Source organism: Sinohyriopsis cumingii, chromosome 9 (assembly GCF_028554795.1).
Source record: "Sinohyriopsis cumingii isolate HCF-2022 chromosome 9, ASM2855479v2, whole genome shotgun sequence".
NCBI lineage: Eukaryota > Metazoa > Mollusca > Bivalvia > Unionida > Unionidae > Sinohyriopsis > Sinohyriopsis cumingii.
The window spans coordinates 23,257,274-23,268,565 of record NC_142969.1 but is presented as its reverse complement, the minus strand read 5'-3'; the positions used below and the strand labels follow the sequence as shown (position 1 = coordinate 23,268,565).

Genomic DNA, 11,292 nt, shown 5'->3' with positions numbered 1-11,292 from the left:
CAGTTGGTGCAGTATAAGGGTCAAGCTAGACTTGAATTTTAAATAGAAATGACATATCCATTTGGTCAGAATAGGGAGATGTGGAGCAATGTAAGAAACTATATATGTTTCTGAAGTTCTTCAATCCAAACCCAAGGGGGTATATACAAATTTAAACAGTCAATAATATCAGGGAAAAAACATAATGAGATGGTACATTTTGTTGCTGGTAAGGAATAACTTGCAGTTTGTGTCATTTGTGAAGCCCAGCGTTATCCCTGAATAAACTTTTTACACGTTATTGTTTTCATACTTTTAAGAAGAAATATTTTGTTTTGAGTATGAGAAAAAAAATGTATATGAAATTGCAGGAGCCATGCCACGATTGTTTCATATTAGAATTGATTCAGGGTCTCTTCCTGAAAAATCATATAACATTTTGTACACATTACATTTCATACTTTTATGAATGAAAAAAAAAATAAAAAACATTGTGTATGCGAAAAGTACTTGTATATGAAATTTCGGGAGCTATGCCACAACCGTGTTATAACTAAATTCGTGTTATAATGGAGCGTCTATTGCAGGGTCATGTGACTTCAAAGAACTATAAATTGTAAATAATGTTTACCAATAGGAGCATGTAGATTACAGTATTGTAATTACACATGCAAAAATACTCAATCAGCTGCCACTTAAACAAGAGATTACATTTTTCTTTGTTTCTTCAACATCACCATAATCTGACAGTAACATTTCTAAACTAGTTTGAAACAACCCCTGTAACATGTACACGAGAGCACATGCACAGAGACCCTGACACCATGTAGTGTTCTTCCATTCAAGCCACAGTAGTGATTTTACAGATGACCAACCTAAACTTTACAACTACATGTTTAGGGAAATCTTTTGGATGCATTTTTTTAATAAAGTTTCAAAAAGTATAATAGTTCAGGTGCTTTTCTAGTGGCAGTTGATTGGTGATTGATACCTGTTTGTAATTACAGTGATGTAATCTGGATACTCTTATCATTTATAATTTATTGCAATTAATTAGTGTCTAAATGTCTCACCTGAAGTCGTATAACCAAAATACATCGTGTAGAGACCAAGAAGTCACATAAACCTTAAGTAATGGACCGATTCTTTAATAACATCAAATCATTTATATTTAATTTCATTGTTGCTGATAAAACATGACCGTTGCTATTCATCAACAAGAAACATGCATTAAAGTCAATTTCTGAATGAACTAGGTCCTTTCCAACTAAGTTGGTGCATGGCCACAAAAAAAATCATTGCACCATGCATGCCTTGTTGGTACATCTATATTTCAAAACAAGTTTTCCTAATATGATCACTCACACTTTAAGGATTTGGTACAGCAATCCATTGATAGATTTCAGATTTGTGGTTTTAATATTTGTCAAGCATACAAATCATAATAGGTTATTAAATTGAAATAAAGAACGTCTTAAACAGTTAAGCAAAGCAGGTCGTATTAGATCCTTGTAACAAAGAGGAATTTTAATTTCTGAGGATATGACCACAAGGGAAAGAAGGCAAAATGTTGGATAGTGAACAAAACAAAATACTTTAACATAACTGAATAAACAGGAAAATCAGATTTGGTACTATTCAAAGGAAAGCATCATCTGGAAACAGATTTGAACAAGACAAATTTTCCTATGGCAATGACCAGGAGATCTCCATGTTCTGTATTTAGCTTCAACCACAAAATGGAAGAAAATTTTAAATAGGAAGCTAAATATTTATATCTGGTACTTGTTCTGCTTGTACTGGTTGTTAAGGAAACTATAGTCTTCACTAAATGAGAGCACTCAGAAAGTAAAAAAAAATGAACTGGTACACTAGTCAATGCAAATCTGCCATGATCAAACAAGATCAAATTGATGCAAAGTTTGGTGACAGGCTTACAGTTGGCACTTAATGGGTATTGGACAGAACTGAATACCTAATTTTGAATATCAATAAATACAACTCTTTTCTTGATAAGTCAGCGTTGAATTGTATACAGTGTAAATAGATTCCTATTATTAACACAAGTAACTTTGGTCATGTGCTTCATAATATGGCAGTACATTTTTTTGTTAGTAGAGATATTCTCTCCAATTTAACATGACCAAAATCATTTTGGCTACAATTTCTCACTCCTACTTCAGCTCATAACTAAAAATTGGAAGGACGACAACAGTTCCAATCTGTTATACAATAATTTATCATTACCTTTGAAATATCCCAAGTAGAGCCTTGTTTGTATTTACTTTAGGTGCCATTTATCACAACAATTGCCAAGAATATCCAAACCCATTTGTAAACACTTTTTGTTTTTGAATACATTGCTATATCATCTGCACAAAGAATAAAAAGATAATTTAATCCATCTCTACAGCATAATTTTATGAAAATTAATTTTTGAAATCATTTAAACAAATCTGATGGTAAGCATTCACCTTGGTGTATTCCATTTACATTCAAAAATTTCTCAAAGTATTATTGTGTCCAACTCTACTTTGAACATCATCAAATACAGAAAAATAATATGTAACTTTTTCCTCTGATCCCTAAGTTGTAAAGTCAGAGTTTGGTTTTATGTCATATGACTTTTGATCAATGCACTATCTGCATATTAATTTTATAATTGCTATTCATCGGAACCACAGGGGCTTGTATCGTTGCTTACAATTGTAAGCAAAAATATGAGCCCCTGTGATCTGAATAACTTTATCTCTGGATAAGATATTTTGTTATATTTGCTTTATCAAGATAAATCAAATGTTAGTAAACAAAAATAAAGAATGTCAATTATTTTGCCTAACATTTGAATTTGATGGAAGAAAATGAAACAAATCAGAACAAAACACCTCCCAAAACTAAAAAAATCTACCCCCCAAAAAACCAAAAATTCCAACAACAACAAAACGAACAAACGTCCTCTCCCCACAATCTGTGAAAGTGTATGAATGTTAGATAACGACACTTGAGTCAGTAATGAAAAGAGACTGGTTTCAGTCTTATTTAACATGATTCATTAAGGCCTACTTTTCACTGGGATCTCATTGTTGGAAATAACATCGGGTACCGTTCAGAACATGTACCCACCATGTCAGGCAATTCTTTGTGTCTGGTAATTCTGTGCAACGATACGTCATTTCTGTAAACTTTGGATCTCATATTATTTTGGGTAAAAATCCATTTTGTATCAAGAAAGAAGGATCATACTTTAATTAAGAAAAGTGATTTTCATAAAATGTGAAAAAATATCCTACATTTTGACTCAAAATCAACATGAAAATGCAATTTCTAAATGTTAACATGAAGACCTAGTTGGACACATCACCCGATATTTTTGTTCTGGTTGGTGACGGCACTAAAACAAAAACATGTGCTATGTCTTACATTGTAGGACAACATAAGACCCATTCCATGACCGTTTTGAACCTGTAACTCAGAAAATCCTATTTAATATGTATCTTTTAGAATCATACAAAAAATGCATTATATAAAAAAGTGGAAATGTATATATTAAAACAATTCTGCATCTTAATCCAAGTTTGCAAGAAGTTATCCCACAAGTACAAAATCGAATGCTACCCAACCTGTCAATATGCTGCTAGAACAGGATTCGAAAGAAATTCCATGGCAAATAGTCTGTTTCTAAATTCTTTAGTAATTTTCCCCTCAAAACAAGATGCTGTAAACGCATTACATCCTATTCATTGTTGTTTCTCTTCCACATAATAGCTTAGTTTTTAAAAAATAAAATGTTGAAATAACTCCTTTTTTTTAAACAAGATCGGTTTAGTTGTTTAATATCTCTTGCCATTTATTGGCATTGTTACGTTAAATTTTGTAAAACTAGCTATAAATCTGACCTAATTACACAATTGAACTGCTGAGAGAAACAGTCCAAAGTAATGCATTTCATTTCTATAGCCCGATGGATAAATATTACATTTATTCAAAACTGCGCGCAGAACATGCCGACATTTCGCGAGTCATGAAAACAAGGGGGTGGTATCCCGTGTGTCCAAAATTAATACTATTCTGAACAGAATATTCTGGTGACAATTGCCTTTTTCCAAATGGTAAGCATTGCAGTATTTTATTTTCGTCAATCGGTCGAATTTGGTTTGCGTTTTGCTTCAATATAGGAGACGGAAACATTTCGTGCGCAGAAATGCCCGAGAGCATTGTATTGTACATTTCTCTGCAAATTAAATCCATCATATACGTTTGTAGCACTCTGTTTAAAATTAAATATACAAAACATAAACTTTATTTGTTCCCCCGAATGACCTTCGTTTATGTTTTATCCAACAATATTTTCACGTAAAACAAGATTTTGCAGGTTAGTTTTGAGTTCGTGTGAGTACAAAAGGTTTAACTTCGTTACCGGATGAAAGATTCGTTTTTACAGAGTTGTCGTTACTAAATATAGTTTCGGTTCATAGAGGGAGGAAGGTAATATACGTCGTTATTCACGTACTGAGGTAATGTAATGATTTGTTTTTGCATAAGGAAAATTAATAGATACTTGGATTAGATACTCGAGTCTGTGATAAGTGGCTGAGATAGACCTATTGTATTTCATCTTAAGTGAAAATCTTGTTATCTCAAATTAGCCGTCGATGTATTATTTTGTTCAGTCGTGCCCACCTCCTTTTTTTTAAATTATTTAGCTGGCAAAAGCTGATGGTTATTTAATCCCTTCGTACCATACAAATTTCAAATCAACCATTATTCCGTCAGCGTAACTTTTTTAGTTAAGAAAAAGTCAGCGGCGAGTTCAATGTTCAACAAATGCCTTCTAAACAGATGGGTCAGCCTAATATTTGCTATGGTGCCTTGTTGTGACAGATGATCGCGCAGGGAAAAGTAAAAGTCGGTCCAAGAAATCAACCGGTAAAATTAAAGGGTACACAACTACAGTGACAACATGCTCTGAGTCATAAAATTGTAACGTTTTTTGGATTAAAGATTATCATTTTTTTAAATTACATGCCACATCATTCTTTGCATTGTGAAAAAAATGGCTTTATAATATTTTTCTCAAGTTTTTAAGTATGATTTAAAATATCAGTGCTTTAACTACATTTAAAGAGCATGTATTATTATTATTTTAGAAGACAGAAAAAACCATATGCATATGCATGCGTCAAGTAATAATGAACATATTCAGATGGGAATAGATTTATTCACCTAATCAATGATGAATACAAATAAAAAAAGAAATAATATTGTAAAATAATGCATGCTATTTTTATATAATAATTTTAAGAATTAAGGAATTTAAGCAGATTTTGAATTTGAGAAATAATTTGAATAATAATAATCATATTGACTGAAGTTATCATTTGTAGTTAGAATTTATTTGTATGAATTTGCAATAATAATAATAATAATAATATTAAATATTTATTTTAAATTTCTGTCAAAGTGCTGGCTTTTTTTATGCCATTTAAATATGAATGAAACATTTGTATGGTTAGGACACTTCTTTTCATACTGCATTATTATGTAATGTTTAGCCTCTAATATGTAAACAATACAAATTAATAATCTTCTTATTTAACATATGTTTGATGTAGAGAATGACACATGTGATTTTGAGAATTTTATTACTAAAGTTCTGTATCCATTTATTATAGTTATTGTCATTAAAGCGGTAGATAACTTGCATGGTGTATACAAGATAGATCTAAGTAGTGAAAGGGGTCATCCTACGTACAATGGGAATTAGCATTACAGGGACCCCTGGGTCACTCTACGTACAATGGAAATTTAACATGGCGAAAAATCGTGGGTCACTCTACGTACAAGGGGAATTTAACATGGCAATAAATCGTGGGTCACTCTACGTACAAGGGGAATTTAACATGGGATTTTTTTAAAAAAAGGGTAGGCAATGGAAAGGCTATCTCTTTTCGAGAAATATGGCTGGCCCTGAAAAGGGCCTTTGGGTTTTTCTTCTTCTTCTTTTATCTTCTTAACTTTTTCCAACATCTTCTTAATTTGTCCATCATTCCTTTCTTCTTTTTCTTTTCTGTTTCCGGCAACCAATCCGGGTGGCCCATGGCCCGGAACTTCTCTTGGATTTTCATCCAGTTTGTGTTCAGTTTTTCGAATTCATCCTTTTTTCTTCTATAGCAGCAGGGAGGGCGAATCCTACAAAGGTCTAGAGACCGCCAAATGATAAAATAAGCCTTAAAAAAAAGCTAATCCTACAACAGCAACGAGACAAAAAAACGCGACCCCCCCCCCTCAACTTGTTGTCGCCGCCCGGGCTGCTCTCTTCGAGTTTTTCACGTTAACCATACAATGTATCAAGTCCGATACGGTATCGTGTCCGCGGGTCGTGTAAATTTATTGTTACAAATCCGTGGCGAAATTAAATCGTAAACAAATAAATAATGGCAAATATTGGAGAAGCACTTACAACTAGACTAGCTCGACAACGACTAGAAGCAATCAAGAAATTTATTCCCGTCCGTGACAGTGTTAGGCAAAAATTACAATTACGACAGCAGGAAAAAGAGATTTTTACAGAATCCGCCGAGGAATTGTTTAAACCTGTTACAACAGCTACTGAAACTGTTAAAACTGCAATCGTAGGAAAACCTGATCCTGCTGATCCTGATAAGGGAAAACCGGGATTGCTTGAAGTATTACAACAACATGGAAGAACTTTGGAAACTATCTCGGATAAACTTCCACCTGGTGGTGTAGGTCCCGCTGTTGCAGGTCCAGCTGTTGCAGGTCCAGCTGTTGTTGCTAAAAAGATTAAACCCAGGACAATTATTCCCGCCGCTGAAAAATTCGCCCCAGGATTTACTAAGGCGATCAGGGAAATACCAGAAGATAAATTAGCCGAAATGGTAATACAAGGATGGAGTCAGAAAGATATTATTTTGGACAAAAAATATCTTTCTATGAGCTCCAACGATTTTGTTAAAAATATGTTTCTTATATACTATGATAGAAAAAAGATTGGTGGTAAGAAATATGATGAATTTATAAAAAAAGTAAAGAATCTTGCAGCTCAACCACGGTCTCCGCCGCCAAAATATGTACCAGAGCAAGATCCTTATCCTCTTCCTCCACCGTTACAGCGCCAGAAACCTGAACGAAAACCTAAAAAACCAGCGCCGCCACCTCTGGAAGAAGAAGAGGAAGAAGATGATTATAAATCTCCTTCTCCTTCTCCGCAACCCGATGCGTCAGAAAGGGAAATACTAGAAGAGCAACTAATCGAATTAAATGATGAATTAAAAATTTTAAACGAGGAAATACAAAATTTAGAAAGAATGGAGGGTAAGGGTGTTAAAGCTACTTTATTAAGCAAAAGAAAAAGTAAAAATTTTGTAACTATTGAAATTGCTAAAACAAAAGAAAAACTAAGGAAAATGGGAAAAGGATACACCGGTCGCGGTTATAATATCTGTCCTAACAATATCGTCAATGACGTATCACGGTTGGAAGTTCTCATCGGAGGAAGACGTGCCGGAAACAACTCTCCGGAAATTATAAATGAAGCCGCAGATATCTGTCAGAGACTATTTCAGCGTGGCATCATGGATATCGGCATCTACCGGGGGCTCATTGATGAACTCGCAGACGGTTACCACAGCGACTAATAATTAAATTTGCTAGCAAATTCAGTTAGATAAACAATAATTAAATAAAATGATACTACACGATTCTTTTCGCAGACCAAGAAGTGTCAGAGTAGTAAACTCACGATTACCAGTATACGAGGTTGTTTACGGAGATGGAGTCGGTGATGTTGTTAGGGATTTAGTCACAAGAATCGCTCCGAAAGCTGGACCGTTAGCAAAACAATTCGCGATGAAAGCCGCTGATGTTGTCAAGGATAAAGCCATTGGCACTGTTGGTAGTCTTGTCGGAAAAGCATTTCAATCAATCAAGGATCGACTAGCACAGCTGATACAAAAAAAACCCCCAGTCAAGAAGTCCGCGCCAGTAAACCTACCATCCACTGAAGCTATGCCGGCAAATGTTAGTAGCGTAGTAAATAAGGCCGTAAATCAAAAATTAGCTGAGATCGCAACAGCGGGAATTACCTCCAAAGCGTTGCAAGATAGTGTAACTGCTAATTTGATAGCTGGTAGTGGTTTCCGGTGACGATAACATTTTAATTAGACCATCACAAATAATAATAATGTTTGCACAAAAATCCAATGACGCGTTTGATATGTCCAAACCAGTACTTAAAGATGATTCTGTACGTGATTTTCAATATTATTCTTATGAAGCACGTGATCCTAACCAACGCGGAAGAATTGAACTACAGGTCCAGGATACAAGTAGATACTTCTTGCCCGCTGAGGCCTTCATCGAAGTTGAAGGTAGGCTTTTAAAGAATGATAACACCGGCTACGGAATCGGCGACCGAGTTGGATTTGTTAACAACGGCATCATGGCGTTATTTAAATCCGCTATTTATATGATAGATGGAAAAGAAATTGAAACAATTCATGATAACGTCGACGTTGCCACAACAATTCTCGGGTTGGCGAGATACTCGGATGATTACACCAGATCAGCCGGACCATCAATGATGTTTGCAAAGGATATAACCGACAGCCCCGAGAACAGGAATGTAACAATGAATGCTGGTGGTACCGAAGTTGCATCGATGAACGAAAATTTTAATTTGGGTTTTGCAACACGTAGATCGATGTTAAGTGGAGATGAAGAGTTCTCAGGTGTGATTCCATTGTCTCACATCTTTGGATTCTGCAGAGATGTCCACAAGGTCATATTCGGTGCCAAACACACAGTTGTACTTGTGCGAAAACCTGATGATAATGACGCTATCTGGCGAGATGCTGCTGTTGCCGCTGGTCAAATAATACTAACTAAACTGTGGTTGTGGATGCCAGTGTTGTCTCCGTCAATCACAGAAGAACAACGACTGTTGTCTTTTATGGACACGGGCGGTAAATCACTGCTATCCTGGAAAACAACAACCACAGACGTTATTCAAGGTGATCACGGCGGGTTGTTTACATGGCATATATCATCGCAACAAGGAGTATCAGCACCACGACATATTTTCATTGCATTTCAACTCCGTGCTAGAACAGATAGCCAGGAAAGAAATCCAATGGTATTTGATACACTTGGAGTTTCTGAAGTTTCGTTGAGAATAAATGGGCATCAGGAGCCATCTGAGGATATATTAATAGATTTCGAACATCATCGTGTCGCACGCGCGTATCATCGTCTGATGTCATTTATGGGGCGCGACCTTAATGTAGACACTGGCCTGCAAATATCACAGCGAGACTTTATGAGTTTATATCCGATTTATTACTTTTCGCTGGAACATCTTGATCTGGTTAAACAATCTGTTGTCGACCTACATTTCCGAGCTCGTGTAGGTGCTCCTGCCGGTGGTTATAGAGCGATTGCTGTCATACTCTCCGATAAAGCAATGCTGCTTGAAGGTGTTGGCGGACGAATGAGGGTCATCGACGCTCCAATCGAGAATATGTAACGCAATTAAAATCAAACTTAGGATATAATGTCATACAGTCATGTTAATGTCACCTTGACTTCCGGTCAAACGAAGAAATTGCAATCAAAGAACGCAAGCACGTGCGGGACATCAATAACACTAAAACGAGATCAGATTACTGGTGGTCCAAACAAGCTGTCGTTGACTAATACTCAGATTAAACATTTTAATAAGGCACTAACAGCAAAAACCGGTATCCGCCTTGATTTCTCTGCTGCAGCTATCAAGGACATGACTAAAACCGGTGGAATATTTCCCCTCATCCCAATACTAGCTGCTGCAATTCCAGGATTACTTGGCGCAGCGGCAAAAGCTGCAGCGTTAGGTGCAGTTGGAACCGCAGCTGGAATGGCACTAAAGAAGGCAACCGGAAACGGATATGGGGGGGGCGCGTCGGTCTAAGATTATCGGGAACTCCATCACCAGCGGCAGCACAGGCGATAGCACTCGGTGCACTTGGACCGTTAGCTGGAATGGCACTAAAAAAGGCAACGGGAAAAGGATACAAGAAAAAAAAGGGACGCGGTCTAAGACTACCAGGAACTCCACCATCATGGTATCCAAAAAAATTCTAACGCCGTTGAAGCTTCCAGCGTCCAATTTTGATTTACTCGATGCTGTTAAAAAATTGCGTATAAAACATTTTAGAGGAGTATTTATGCGAGATCAATTACCGACGCGGCCGAATAATCCAGAAACTGGCATTATCAATCTCGACAACAAAGATGGTCCGGGAACTCACTGGGTTGCTTACGCGATCGATCCACGTGGAATTATCTATTTCGATTCGTACGGTTTAGCACCGCCAACTGAGTTTTTCAGGTATGTCAGCGGAGTGCCTCGCACTCTCAACAGCAGATTTTCAATTCCAGTGTGGCAGTCGACGCTACCAACACAAACATTAATTGATCCGCCCATTTGTGGTCGCGAAGTATTGAACGTTCTTGATGCAATAACAAAATCTGGAAAACCACCTCATAAGGTCGTTCACGAGTATACCGCATCGAGAAACGCTAGCGTTTCCAATGCTTAGCATTTCTGGAAGTCCCTGGAAATCTCCGATGAGAATGCTTCGCATTCCCGAGGACTTCTCACGCATTTGAAAAACAGCAATAAGAATAATGGTGGATATTTACGGAAGACCTTTCACAAGAAAAGTCAAACCTGGCACAGATGTTGATCTCTCAAAATATGCGACCCGAGATGAAGTCGATAATCTTTTGAATATAGCTGGAGTTGACCCAGATGAAGTTGCTGTTTTTCAGGACAAGCAAGGAAAACTAAAAACTAGCAACATCAAGTGGAATGATTTAATCCGTAATGTTCGTACAGCTATCCCTGGTAACTTTCCCGTTTTTACTGACCGTGGTAGCATCAAGGACTCGAACATATCAATCGCAAGCATCAAAGACAGTATTGATAGCGGCGTTGATAAATGTGTGAAAAAAGCCGGTGACACGATGACAGGCGAACTCAGCATGAATGGAAACAAAATAACCGTACTCAGAGATCCAGCCTCGAACGACGATGCAGCAAACAAACAATACGTCGACGCGCAGTACAAACTCGTTGTTGACCTAGTCAGCGACAAAGTAACAAAATCCGGCGACGTAATGACCGGAGAACTTAGCATGAGCGGCAACAAAATAACCGCGTTAGCAAATCCCGAATCCGACCAGGATGCGTCAAACAAACAATACGTGGACATCGTCAACGGTAAACTAAATACGCTGCGTGCAGAGTATGAT

General features: G+C 36.9%; 1 protein-coding gene across 1 annotated transcript in view; it reads left to right on the top strand.

Moving 5' to 3' along the window:
* Positions 1 to 4,437: 4,437 nt before the first annotated feature.
* Positions 4,438 to 11,292, top strand: part of LOC149791390 (thiamine pyrophosphokinase 1-like) — an 83,068-nt gene continuing 76,213 nt past the window's right edge. Inside the window, exon 1 of the mRNA XM_089969940.1 lies at positions 4,438 to 4,493. The gene's annotated coding sequence lies outside the window, so the exon portion shown is untranslated. The remainder of the gene's footprint in view (positions 4,494 to 11,292) is intronic.